Consider the following 12958-nt stretch of genomic DNA (forward strand, 5'->3'; position numbering starts at 1 on the left):
ACAGGGAGGAACTAATAGGGGACGTAGAGGTGGGTGACAACCTGGGAAGCAGTGATCATGAGATGGTAGATTTCAGGATCCTGACCAAAGGAAGGAAAGAGAGTAGTAAAATACACACCTTGGACTGCAAAAAAGCAGATTTTGACTCCGTCCAAGATCTGATGGAAAGAATCCCCTGGGATGTTAACATGAAGGGGAAAGGAGTCCAGGACAGCTGGCAGTATTTTAAAGAAGCCTTATTGAATACACAGAAAGAAACCATCCCGACACGTAGCAAGAGAGGCAAACCTGGTAGGAGACCGGACTGGCTTACAGGGGAAATCCTTGGTGAAGTTAAGCACAAAAAGGAAGCTTACAAAAAGTGGAAACTTGGACAGATGACCAGGGAGGAGTTTAAATGTATAGTTCGAGAATGCCGCGGGGTTATCAGGAAGGCGAAAGCGCAAACGGAATTGCGACTGGCTAAGGATGTGAAGGATAACAAGAAAGGTTTCTACAGGCATGTTAACAAGAAGAAGGTGATCAGAGAGGGTGTGCGGCCCCTAATGGATGAAGGAGGTAACCTAGTGACCGATGATGTGGGGAAAGCTGAAGTACTCAATGCTTTCTTTGCCTCTGTATTCACGGACAAGGTCGGCTCCTGGACTTCTGTGCTAAGTGACGCAAGATGAGATGAAGATGGACAGCACGTGGTGGGTAAAGAACAGGTTAGGAACTATTTAGAAAAGCTAAACGTACATAAATCCATGGGTCCAGACTTAATGCATCCAAGGGTGCTGAGGGAGTTGGCAAATGTCATTGTGGAGCCTTTGGCCATTATCTTTGAAAAGTCGTGGAGATCGGGAGAAATCCCGGATGACTGGAAAAAGGCAAATGTAGTGCCCATCTTCAAAAAAGGGAAGAAGGACGATCCAGGGAACTATAGGCCGGTCAGTCTTACCTCGGTTCCTGGAAAAATCATGGAAGGGATCCTTAAGGAATCCATATTGAGGGACTTGGAAGAGAGGAAAGTGATCAGGAATAGTCAGCATTGATTCACAAAGGGCAAGTCGTGCCTGACCAATCTGATTAGCTTCTATGATGAGGTAACTGGCTCGGTGGACATGGGGAAGTCAGTGGATGTGATATACCTTGACTTTAGCAAGGCTTTTGATACGGTCTCCCACAATATTCTTACCAGCAAGTTAAGGGATTGTGGATTGGATAAATGGACGGTAAGATGGATAGAAAGATGGCTAGAAGGCCGGGCCCAGCGGGTAGTGATCAACGGCTCGATGTCAGGATGGCGGTCGGTTTCTAGTGGAGTGCCCCAAGGTTCGGTTCTAGGACCGGTTTTGTTCAATATCTTTATTAATGACCTGGATGAGGGGATGGATTGCACCCTCAGCAAGTTTGCGGATGACACTAAGCTGGGGGGAGAGGTAGATACGCTTGAGGGCAGAGATAGGGTCCAGAGTGACTTAGACAAATTGGAGGATTGGGCCACAAGAAATCTGATGAGGTTCAACAAAGACAAGTGCAGAGTCCTGCACTTGGGACGGAAGAATCCCAAGCATAGTTACAGGCTGGGGACCAACCGGTTAAGTTGTAGTTCTGCAGAAAAGGACCTGGGGGTTACAGTGGATGAGAAGCTAGATATGAGTCAACAGGGCGCCCTTGTAGCCAAGAAGGCTAATGGCATATTAGGATGCATTAAGAGGAACATTGCCAGCAGATCCAGAGATGTCATCATTCCCCTTTATTCGGCTTTGGTGAGGCCGCATCTGGAGTACTGTGTCCAGTTCTGGGCCCCCCACTACAGAAAGGATGTGGACGCATTGGGGAGGGTCCAGCGGAGGGCAACCAAAATGATGAGGGGGCTGGAGCATATGACTTATGAGGAGAGGCTGAGGGACTTGGGTCTGTTTAGTCTGCAGAAGAGAAGAGTGAGGGGGGATTTGAGAGCAGCCTTCAACTTCCTGAAGGGAGGTTCCAAAGAGGCTGGAGAGAGGCTGTTCTCAGTAGTGACAGATGGCAGAACAAGGAGCAATGGGCTCAAGTTGCGGTGGGAGAGGTCCAGGTTGGATATTAGGAAAAACTATTTTACTAGGAGGGTAGTGAAGCATTGGAATGGGTTACCTAGGGAAGTAGTGGAGTCTCCATCCCTAGAGGTGTTTAAGTCTCGGCTTGACAAAGCCCTGGCCGGGTTGATTTAGATGGGATTGGTCCTGCCTAGAGCGGAGGGCTGGACTTGACGACCTTCTGAGGTCTCTTCCAGTTCTATGATTCTATGATAAGGGGATGGTTGGATGAAATAACATGATCTTGGTAACTAATTGACCATTCATTATCAGTGGGAATAGGTCAATGGAGTGATGATAGGAGTTGCTATAGGGAACTTTCTGGGTGTCTGGCTGGTGAGTCTTGCCCACATGCTCAGGGTTTAGCTGGTCGTCATATTTGGGGTCGGGAAGGAATTTTCCTCCAGGGTAGATTGGCAGAGGCCCTGGAGGTTTTTCGCCTTCCTCTGTAGCATGGGGCACGGGTCACAGCTGGAGGATTCTCTGCATGTTGGGGCCTTCAAAGTATTTGAAGGCTTCAATATCTGAGATCTAGGTGAGAGGATTATTCTAGGAGGGGTGGGTGAGATTCTATGGCCTGCACTGTGCGGGGGGGTCAGACTAGATGATCATAATGGTCCCTTCTGACCTTAAAGTCTATGAAATCTATGAGCAGGGTGGGGGTGCGGGGTCTGGGCGGGTGTTGGGTGCAGGAGCGGGGTGGGGGTGCGGGGAATGGGCGGGTGTAGGAGGAGGCCGGGGGGTATGCCGGGGTGCAGGAGCGGGGGAGAGGTGGGGGGTCTGGGCGGGTGTTGGGTGCAGGAGCGGGCCGGGGGGGCAGGTGTTGGGTGCAGGAGCGGGACGGGGGGCGGGGTCTGGGCGGGTGTTGGGTGCAGGAGCGGGACAGGGGGCGGGTGTTGGGTGCAGGAGCGGGCCGGGGGGGCGGGTGTTGGGTGCAGGAGCGGGACGGGGGCGGGGTCTGGGCAGGTGTTGGGTGCAGGAGCGGGCCGGGGGGGCGGGTGTTGGGTGCAGGAGCGGGACGGGGGGCGGGGTCTGGGCGGGTGTTGGGTGCAGGAGCGGGCCGGGGGGCGGGTGTTGGGTGCCGGAGGAGGCTGAGGGTGGGGGGATGCCCGGCTGGGGGTGCAGGTCTGGGCACGAGGGGCTCGTGGGACGCTCCGTGACCCTGTGCAGGGGGCTTGGCTGGCGAGCCCCAGTACCGTAGGGAAAGGGAAGGATAGCTGGGATATCAGGGCCTGCGAGTGACAGTCCCCAGGACCAATGAGGGGAGGCCAGTGCTGATTGACGGGCGGGCAGGCCAATCAGGGAGTCAGGAGGGGTGAGGTGGCCAGGATGGCCGTGGGCAGAGCTAAGGGGAGCCGGGCTGGGAGCGGATCCAGGCGGCAGGGGACCCGCATCGCCCCGCGCCAGGGGCCAAGCAGCCTCCGTGCTGGAGCAGGGCGGGGCCGGGTGCCCCGTGCTCAGGGCAGCGGCCGGCCCCCTTCGGCCTCGCCCGGGTTTGCCGTCGCTTGCCGCGTGTGCGAGAACAGTCTGCGGTGCTCGGAGGGGGACCAGGGGCAGGCGGCTGCGGGGGAAGGGAGTGGGGGCGCGGACCAGAGCTCTGCTGCCATTGGACACCTCAGGGCAGCTGCCGGGGCCCAGGGCGGCTTGGGGGGTGGCAGCAGGGACCAGGCCCGCCACCCCCACGCCCTCCAGTGGCAGCAGTGGAGTGGGGGGCAGGGGCCAGGACTCACGGCTGCGGGAACGGCAGCTCCAGTTTGCCCCTTTCACAGCTCGGGGGGGGCCGGACGCGCCCGCTGTCGGCGCCAGGAGGGCTGAGCTCATTGGCCAGGCCGGGCCTTGGGAAGCGAGCTCCGCGGTGCCGGGCTGCGGGGCCCCGAGACGCGTGTGCCGGGTGCAGGCAGCGAGGAGACGAGCCCCCGGAGCCCCGTGTGCCGGGTCTCAGCTCCCTGGGCTCCTGGGGCTGCCAGGGCTCCGGGTTTGAACAGGACAGTCCGGGAGTGGAGCTCTGTGTGCGGGAAACACGGAGACAATAGCAAGGAGCCAATGGCCGTGCCCGGCGCTGTCTAGCGCAGACCTGAGGCCGATGGCGATGTCCTGGCAGGTGGGTCCGGCCCTTCCGTTGAACCCGTCTGGCCACCCTCCGGGCTGCACACAGGGGCCTTCCCCAGAAGTGCCCCCCCATCAGCCTGGGGCTGCCAGAGGGGATTTCCCAGGTCCCAAAATCCCCTTCGCCCCACAGCCAGGCGGGCCTGCCACCGGCTCCGAGAGCTCCCCTGGGGCACTTTGTACTGGGTGAGCGAGAGTCACTTTGGGGAAGTGAGGCCGACGGGGCCTCTCCCGTCACGTGGCCCCCAGCCGCCCACGCCAGCCGGGCCCATCTCACTTCCCCTCCAGGGCAGCCTGCCCGCGAGCGCCCCAGAGCAGCCGGGGGGGGTCTGCGGAGCCCATGGGCCCTGCTGTCCATGCCCAGAGCAGCCGGGGGGGGGGTCTGCGGAGCCCCTGGGCCCTGCTGTCCATGCCCAGAGCAGCCGGGGGGGGTCTGCGGAGCCCATGGGCCCTGCTGTCCATGCCCAGAGCAGCCGGGGGGGGGGGTCTGCGGAGCCCCTGGGCCCTGCTGTCCATGCCCAGAGCAGCCGGGGGGGGGGGGGGGTCTGCGGAGCCCCTGGGCCCTGCTGTCCATGCCCAGAGCAGCCGGGGGGGGGGGGGTCTGCGGAGCCCCTGGGCCCTGCTGTCCATGCCCAGAGCAGCCGGGGGGGGGGGGGTCTGCGGAGCCCCTGGGCCCTGCTGTCCATGCCCAGAGCAGCCGGGGGGGGGGGGGGGTCTGCGGAGCCCCTGGGCCCTGCTGTCCATGCCCAGAGCAGCCGGGCAGGGGGGTCTGCGGAGCCCCTGGGCCCTGCTGTCCATGCCCAGAGCAGCCGGGGGGGGGGGGTCTGCGGAGCCCCTGGGCCCTGCTGTCCATGCCCAGAGCAGCCGGGGGGGGGGGGGGGGTCTGCGGAGCCCCTGGGCCCTGCTGTCCATGCCCAGAGCAGCCGGGGGGGGGGTCTGCGGAGCCCCTGGGCCCTGCTGTCCATGCCCAGAGCAGCCGGGGGGGGGTCTGCGGAGCCCCTGGGCCCTGCTGTCCATGCCCAGAGCAGCCGGGGGGGGTCTGCGGAGCCCCTGGGCCCTGCTGTCCATGCCCAGAGCAGCCGGGGGGGGGGGGGTCTGCGGAGCCCCTGGGCCCTGCTGTCCATGCCCAGAGCAGCCGGGGGGGGGGGGTCTGTGGAGCCCCTGGGCCCTGCTCTCCATGCCCAGAGCAGCCGGGGGGGGGGGGGTCTGCGGAGCCCCTGAGCCCTGCTGTCCATGCCCAGAGCAGCCGGGGGGGGGGGGTCTGCGGAGCCCCTGGGCCCTGCTGTCCATGCCCAGAGCAGCCGGGGGGGGGGGGGGGTCTGCGGAGCCCCTGGGCCCTGCTGTCCATGCCCAGAGCAGCCGGGGGGGGGGGGGGTCTGCGGAGCCCCTGGGCCCTGCTGTCCATGCCCAGAGCAGCCGGGGGGGGGGGTCTGCGGAGCCCCTGGGCCCTGCTGTCCATGCCCAGAGCAGCCGGGGGGGGGTCTGCGGAGCCCCTGGGCCCTGCTGTCCATGCCCAGAGCAGCCGGGGGGGGGGGTCTGCGGAGCCCCTGGGCCCTGCTGTCCATGCCCAGAGCAGCCGGGGGGGGGGTCTGCGGAGCCCCTGGGCCCTGCTGTCCATGCCCAGAGCAGCCGGGGGGGGGGTCTGCGGAGCCCCTGGGCCCTGCTCTCCATGCCCAGAGCAGCCGGGGGGGGGTCTGCGGAGCCCCTGGGCCCTGCTGTCCATGCCCAGAGCAGCCGGGGGGGGGTCTGCGGAGCCCCTGGGCCCTGCTGTCCATGCCCAGAGCAGCCGGGGGGGGGGGGTCTGCGGAGCCCCTGGGCCCTGCTGTCCATGCCCAGAGCAGCCGGGGGGGGGGTCTGCGGAGCCCCTGGGCCCTGCTGTCCATGCCCAGAGCAGCCGGGGGGGGGGTCTGCGGAGCCCCTGGGCCCTGCTGTCCATGCCCAGAGCAGCCGGGGGTGGGGGTCTGCGGAGCCCCTGGGCCCTGCTCTCCATGCCCAGAGCAGCCGCGTGAGGCTGGGCGCCGCTCGTGTCGCTTGTGAGACCTGGGAGCGCTGCGGCCGCGGGCCAGAGCCCCATGCACCTACCTGGTCTGCGTCCACGCGGGGCCTGGGAGCTCTTCGGGGGCCTGCAGGCCCAGCCCGCGGCGGAGCTTCCAGTGTCGGCAGGTTCCTCTCGGCCAGGGCGGGACAGGCTCAAAGAGGAAGCCGGGAAATCTCCTGTGCAGAAAGCAGAAGGGCCGGCCGGGCCCCGCCACAGCCTGGGAATTTCTCCAGGCAGAGCCCCCCCTGCCCCCGGCCTGCTGGCCTCTGCGCCCCCGTGAGCCTGGCCTGGAAAGCAGGCGCTGCCCTCCCTGCAGCCACACTGGGGACCCCTGGGGCAGTGGGCGGCCGTATCCACGGCTCCCAGGGTGTATTTGTTCCCCATCGGGGTGGCCTGGCCACTAGGCCCCCTGGACCTATCGCTGCCTTCCGGAACCGCTCCTCTACGGTGGGCCAGCGCCTCACGGCGGCTTCCCCTCGTCTCGGGTTCCCGCCCCTCCGGCAGGAGGCGCAGGCCCGGCAGTCCCGCTGCACGGCGCAAACATCCCCGGCCAGTGAAAGGCCTGAAGCAGCCTCAGCCGGGCGCGCTGGATCCCCTGGTGCCCCGCGAATGGGACGTCACGGGACAGATACAGCAGCCTGGGGCGATGCTTTTGGGGGACCACCAGCTGCTGCGGGACCCCCCACGTCCCCACCTCCCTGGGGGGAGCCATTCCCGGACAGGAATCCCCCTCCCCCAGGAATCTCTCCTGGCTGCCCCTCCCTAGGGCTGAGCTGCGCCGGGGCCAGGCCGGTCCCTCAGCCTCTGCAAGGAGGGGTCTGCCTGCACCTCCGCCTGGAATCCACAGCTGGGGCAGGGACAGGGACCTGCCCCCCCCACTTGCCTCGGTCTGGGGCTCTAGCCCTGCTGGGCCCCATGTCCCCTGCAGGGAGCCCTCCCCTGGGTCAGGGCCGCCAGCCCCTCGCTGGCTCTGGCTACGGGTGGTGACCAGGGTCCTGTGGGGTCCGTCTGGCCACTCCTCTAGGTCACCCCCATCAGCACCTCCGTGGGCAAGTGCCAGTGACCCCCACTTCCCTGGGGCCCCCTTAGCCCCCCACTTCAGATGCACCCGGCATACGGGCACCTTAAACGGGTCCCGTCTGTGTCCCTCAGGGTCAGCGGAGTGTTGGGCACCATGTGGTCTGGGGCCACGACCTCGGGCCGGGCCAGCGTCACCTCCGCCCCGTGTCCCAGTGGCCCGTCACCTCCCTGCCGTCCACCTGCCGGGGCACGAGGCTCTCGCTCCGCCCTGCCCCCACCCGGTACACGGAGAAATCCGCCTCCTGAGGGTCAGACCTCCCAGGGGAGGTGCACTGAGCATCCTTCCCCTCTCTCTGAGCTGAGGTTTGCCTGCCAGCCCCTGCCTCTGGGGCAGCCTGCCCTTCCTCCCGCCCCAGCCAGTTAACCCTGGAAAGTCTCGGGTCGTGGGACCTGTCCTGGTGCCTGGGGCACTGAGCCCTCTGGTGGCCTCTGCCCACAGGGATGGCAGGTCAGGTCCTGTGGGGCCCTTTGGGCCGGCTCTGCCCGGGCCCTGCCTGTCTCTCTGGGGGCGGCTGGCCGGCCGCTGTCTCTTGGGCTCGCCCCGTAGGTGACTCTCTGTCGCTCGGCCGAGATCCGGTCTCTGCGCGATTCCCTCTCTCTCCGGGACTCCCGTTCACCCTGGTCCGGCTCTCCGTGAACTCGGCCGCCAGCCCCCCGGCCTCCTGCGGGTCCTCTGGCCTCCGGTCCTGGAGCCACAGCCTCAGGCTGGGCGGACACGCTCCATAGAACTGCTCCAGCATCAGCAGCTTAAGCAGGTCCTGTGCGGTCTGGGCCCCACCCCGAGCACCCACTTGCGGCAGGATTGCGCCAGGCGGGAGGCCAGGTCCACATGGGTCTCCCCTGTCCCCTCTGCACCCCCGGAACTTCCTCCTGTACGTCTCGGTCAGCCCGACTTGTGCAGCAGGGTCTGTTTGACCGTTCGTAGGCGCTGGTTGAGCCCCCTGCGGCCTCCTGACCCAGCAAGGGGGGAAGCTGCTGGAGCCGGTCCGCTGGGGGGATCTGGTGCCGCTCAGAGGAGCTAAGGAACCGTCCATGTCCCGTGTGATGGCGCGTTGGGGTCCCCCGTCTCCTGCACCCCGAAATGGCACAAACAGACTGCACCAGCCGGTGGAATAGAGGAAGTTTATTGCCTCTCCAGGATGCAGCACAGAACAGATGTAATCTGGTCACAGAGCTGGGCTAGGATGCCTCAGGCCCCCTTGAGATGGGGGAGACTGGGCCCCTAAACTCCAGCCCCTTTCCCTAGGCTGTCTCCTCCATGCTCCCAGACAGCAACTAACTCACCCCCTTCCAGCCCTGCCCCCCAGCCAGGGCAGCATCCACCTTCCTTTGTTCCTCTCCATGGGGGGTGTCTGGTTCAACAGGTTTGGCCTCACCGTCACCACCGCCCAGCAAGTACCCCCACTACGTCACATCCCGCACGTCCTTACACTGGGCCAACACGAGCTTCTCCAAGTGTCTGGCCGTCCCGGGATCCCTGGGGTCCTCCCCACTCACTGCAGCAGGGCCCCTCCGCTTCTCCGCTCCGCCATGGCCAGCTCGTGCAGCCGCTGCCTCTCTCGGTCCTGGCGCTCCTCCCTACAATCCTCCAGTTCCTTTAGCCTCAGCTCGATCTCCAGCCATCGCAGCTCTGCCGGGGAGGACCCGGCCCAGGACGAACCGCTGCTGGCCGAGAGTGGCCTGGTGGGCACCGCGTCTGTCTGGCGGACTCCAGCCCCCCTCCTGCCTGAGAGCCTGGGACACTCCCAGGGGGTGTCTGGCTGCTCCCTGTGGAGACAGGATCCAGGTCCCTGGATGGGTCATGCTCTTCCAGCCGGGCAGTCCTGGGCCTTGGTTGCTTTCCCCACGGGCAGGCCCCTCTCTCTGCACAGCCCCACCAGGTCTGCCTTCAGGAGCTGGGCGTAGGCTGTCTCCTCGCCAATCCCTGGGGTGCAGACTCAGCGGCCAAGTGCTACAGCGCCCCACGACTCCCTTCACTCTGCCTCCCGCACGCCTGGCTCATGCAAGCCCCTTCCTTCTCCTGCGCCTTGTTCCTTGCTGCTGGAAGCTCCATCCAAGGGGTGCATCCCACTGCTGCCACCACTATGGTGGCGTGTCAGGGACCCACCTGATCCTGCACCCCCATTGCAGCAAGATGAGACTCCGCCAGCCAGTAGAACGGGGCGGGGGGGTTATTGCTTTTCCAGGACACAGCCCAGCACAGACGTGATGTGGCTACAGGAGTCAGGGCCAGGCAGCCTCAAGCCCCTTGGGGGAGGGGTCCAGTGCCCCCCTCAACACCCGCACTCAGCTTACTCACTTCTCTCCATCTTTTTCCAGACAAGACCGCCCAGCTCCCAGGCCCTGCCCCCCAGCCAGGTGGCGTCTGCACCGCCCTCCCTTTGTCTCTCCCCGGGAAGAGCCTTGTTACCTGCCCAGGCTGGGCCCGGGTGTCTGGGCCAACACACATGCAGGTGAGTCCGTGGGAATCCCAGCCCAGTGCAGGGGACCCCGGGTTACAGAGCAAACAGCCCCCCACAACGTCACAATAGACTTTGGGGCAGTGATCTGGCTGCTCCCCTTAAAATCCAATAATGTGACACGGGGCCCCCCAAGGGTCCAGGTCACCCTCCAGTCTCCCGCCACGAAACTAGCCTGCAAGAGCCGGGTACAACCAGCCCCGTCCCTGTGCCACCCGCTCGCTCTGCCAATGGCCAGGGGCCCACCCCAGCACACACGACACCAGCGGCAGGCACCCCAGTCCTCCGGCAACAGCACTGACCCCCCTGGCTAGGAGCCTGGCTCGCACACGCCTTTTCCTGGCCACATTGCCCTAGGGACTTCGCCCTGGTGACATCGCCCTGGTGAATTCACACTGGTCGCATCGCTCTGGTGACATCGCCCTGGTGACATCGCCCTGGTGAATTCACACTGGTGACATCGCTCTGGTGACATCGCCCTGGTGAATTCACACTGGTCACATCGCTCTGGTGACATCGCCCTGGTGACATCGCCCTGGTGAATTCACACTGGTCGCATCGCTCTGGTGACATCGCCCTGGTGACATCGCCCTGGTGAATTCACACTGGTCGCATCGCTCTGGTGACATCGCCCTGGTGAATTCACACTGGTCACATCGCTCTGGTGACATCGCCCTGGTGACATCGCCCTGGTGAATTCACACTGGTGACATCGCTCTGGTGACATCGCCCTGGTGAATTCACACTGGTCGCATCGCTCTGGTGACATCGCCCTGGTGACATCGCCCTGGTGAATTCACACTGGTCGCATCGCTCTGGTGACATCGCCCTGGTGAATTCACACTGGTCACATCGCTCTGGTGACATCGCCCTGGTGACATCGCCCTGGTGAATTCACACTGGTGACATCGCTCTGGTGACATCGCCCTGGTGAATTCACACTGGTCACATCGCCCTGGTGACATCGCCCTGGTGAATTCACACTGGTCACATCGCCCTGGTGACATCGCCCTGGTGAATTCACACTGGTGACATCGCCCTGGTGAATTCACACTGGTGACATCGCTCTGGTGACATCGCCCTGGTGAATTCACACTGGTGACATCGCCCTGGTGAATTCACACTGGTGAATTCACACTGGTGACATCGCTCTGGTGACATCGCCCTGGTGAATTCACACTGGTGACATCGCTCTGATGACATCGCCCTGGTGAATTCACACTGGTCACATCGCTCTGGTGACATCGCCCTGGTGACATCGCCCTGGTGACATCGCCCTGGTCACATCGCCCTGGTGACATCGCCCTGGTGACATCGCCCTGGTGAATTCACACTGGTGACATCGCTCTGATGACATCGCCCTGGTGAATTCACACTGGTCACATCGCTCTGGTGACATCGCCCTGGTGAATTCACACTGGTCACATCGCCCTGGTGACATCGCCCTGGTGACATCGCCCTGGTGAATTCACACTGGTGACATCGCCCTGCTGGCCCATCAGTGTGTGGCAGAGATGCCCACGAGTGGCCTGGGCCATAGGGGCAGCCCTGCGCTCACCCCATGGCCCTGGTACATGCCCTGGCTGGGCCAGGCCACCTGCGCCTCTCTCCTCTAGAGCAGGCCACCCAGGGACACCAGGCTCCAGGGCCTGAGGCAGGGATCTCTGCTGCTCCCCATGCCGGCACCCTGGCACTGAGTACTCCTGGCGGGCCCTGGGCCCTCCTGCCATGGGCCTGGCTGCCCTGGGGCAGGGAGCTGCCCGCAGGCTGCATGGGCAGGTCCTAAGCTGAACTGGCCAGCCCGGCGCTGATGAGGAGCAGAGAGAGCCCGAGAGCTGGGGGTCGCCCCCCTGGATGTGTGGGCCCATCCCTCTGAGGGGGTGCAGTTTGGGTCAAAGCTCTGAGCACCCCCCACTGTCAGTGGCATCGGAGCAATTGTTAGGGTGAGGGGGGGCTAAGCTGTGTCCCGTTAACCCCCGTCTGCACCCCCTTAACTCCATCTGCGACCCCCCCACCGCCGTCTGCACCCTCTTAACTCCATCTGCGACCCCCCACCGCCGTCTGCACCCCCTTAACTCCATCTGCGACCCCCCCACCGCCGTCTGCACCCCCTTAACTCCATCTGCGACCCCCCCACCGCCGTCTGCACCCTCTTAACTCCATCTGCGACCCCCCACTGCCGTCTGCACCCTCTTAACTCCGTCTGCACCCCCTCATTCCGTCTGCACCCTCTTAACTCCGTTTGCACCCCCTTGCCCCTCTGAGCCCCTCGCCCCGTCTGCACCCCCTCATTCCGTCTGCACCCCCTTAACTCCATCTGCGACCCCCCCACCGCCGTCTGCACCCTCTTAGCTCCATCTGCACCCCCTCATTCCGTCTGCACCCTCTTAATTCCATCTGCGACCCCCCCACCGCCGTCTGCACCCTCTTAACTCCGTCTGCACCCCCTCATTCCGTCTGCACCCCCTTGCCTCTCTGCGCCCCTCGCCCCGTCTGCACCCCCTCATTCCGTCTGCACCCCCTTAACTCCATCTGCGACCCCCCCACCGCCGTCTGCACCCTCTTAACTCCGTCTGCACCCCCTCATTCCGTCTGCACCCTCTTAACTCCGTCTGCACCCCCTTGCCTCTCTGCGCCCCTCGCCCCGTCTGCACCCCCTCATTCCGTCTGCACCCCCTTAACTCCATCTGCGACCCCCCCCACCGCCGTCTGCACCCTCTTAGCTCCATCTGCACCCCCTCATTCCGTCTGCACCCCCTTAACTCCATCTGCGACCCCCCCACCGCTGTCTGCACCCTCTTAACTCCGTCTGCACCCCCTCATTCCGTCTGCACCCCCTTAACTCCATCTGCAACCCCCCCACCGCCATCTGCACCCTCTTAGCTCCATCTGCAGCCCCTCATTCCGTCTACACCCCCTTAACTCCGTCTGCACCCCCTCACCCCGTCTGCACCCCCTCTGCACCTCCTCATTCCGTCTGCACCCCCTTAACTCCATCTGTGACCCCCCACCGCCATCTGCACCCTCTTAACTCCATCTGCACCCCCTCATTCCGTCTGCACCCCCTTGCCTCTCTGCGCCCCTCGCCCCGTCTGCACCCCCTCATTCCGTCTGCACCCCCTTAACTCCATCTGCGACCCCCCCACCGCCGTCTGCACCCTCTTAACTCCGTCTGCACCCCCTCATTCCGTCTGCACCCTCTTAACTCCGTTTGC

The sequence above is a fragment of the Pelodiscus sinensis genome, unplaced genomic scaffold, assembly GCF_049634645.1.
Source record: "Pelodiscus sinensis isolate JC-2024 unplaced genomic scaffold, ASM4963464v1 ctg98, whole genome shotgun sequence".
NCBI classification, from domain to species: Eukaryota; Metazoa; Chordata; order Testudines; family Trionychidae; genus Pelodiscus; species Pelodiscus sinensis.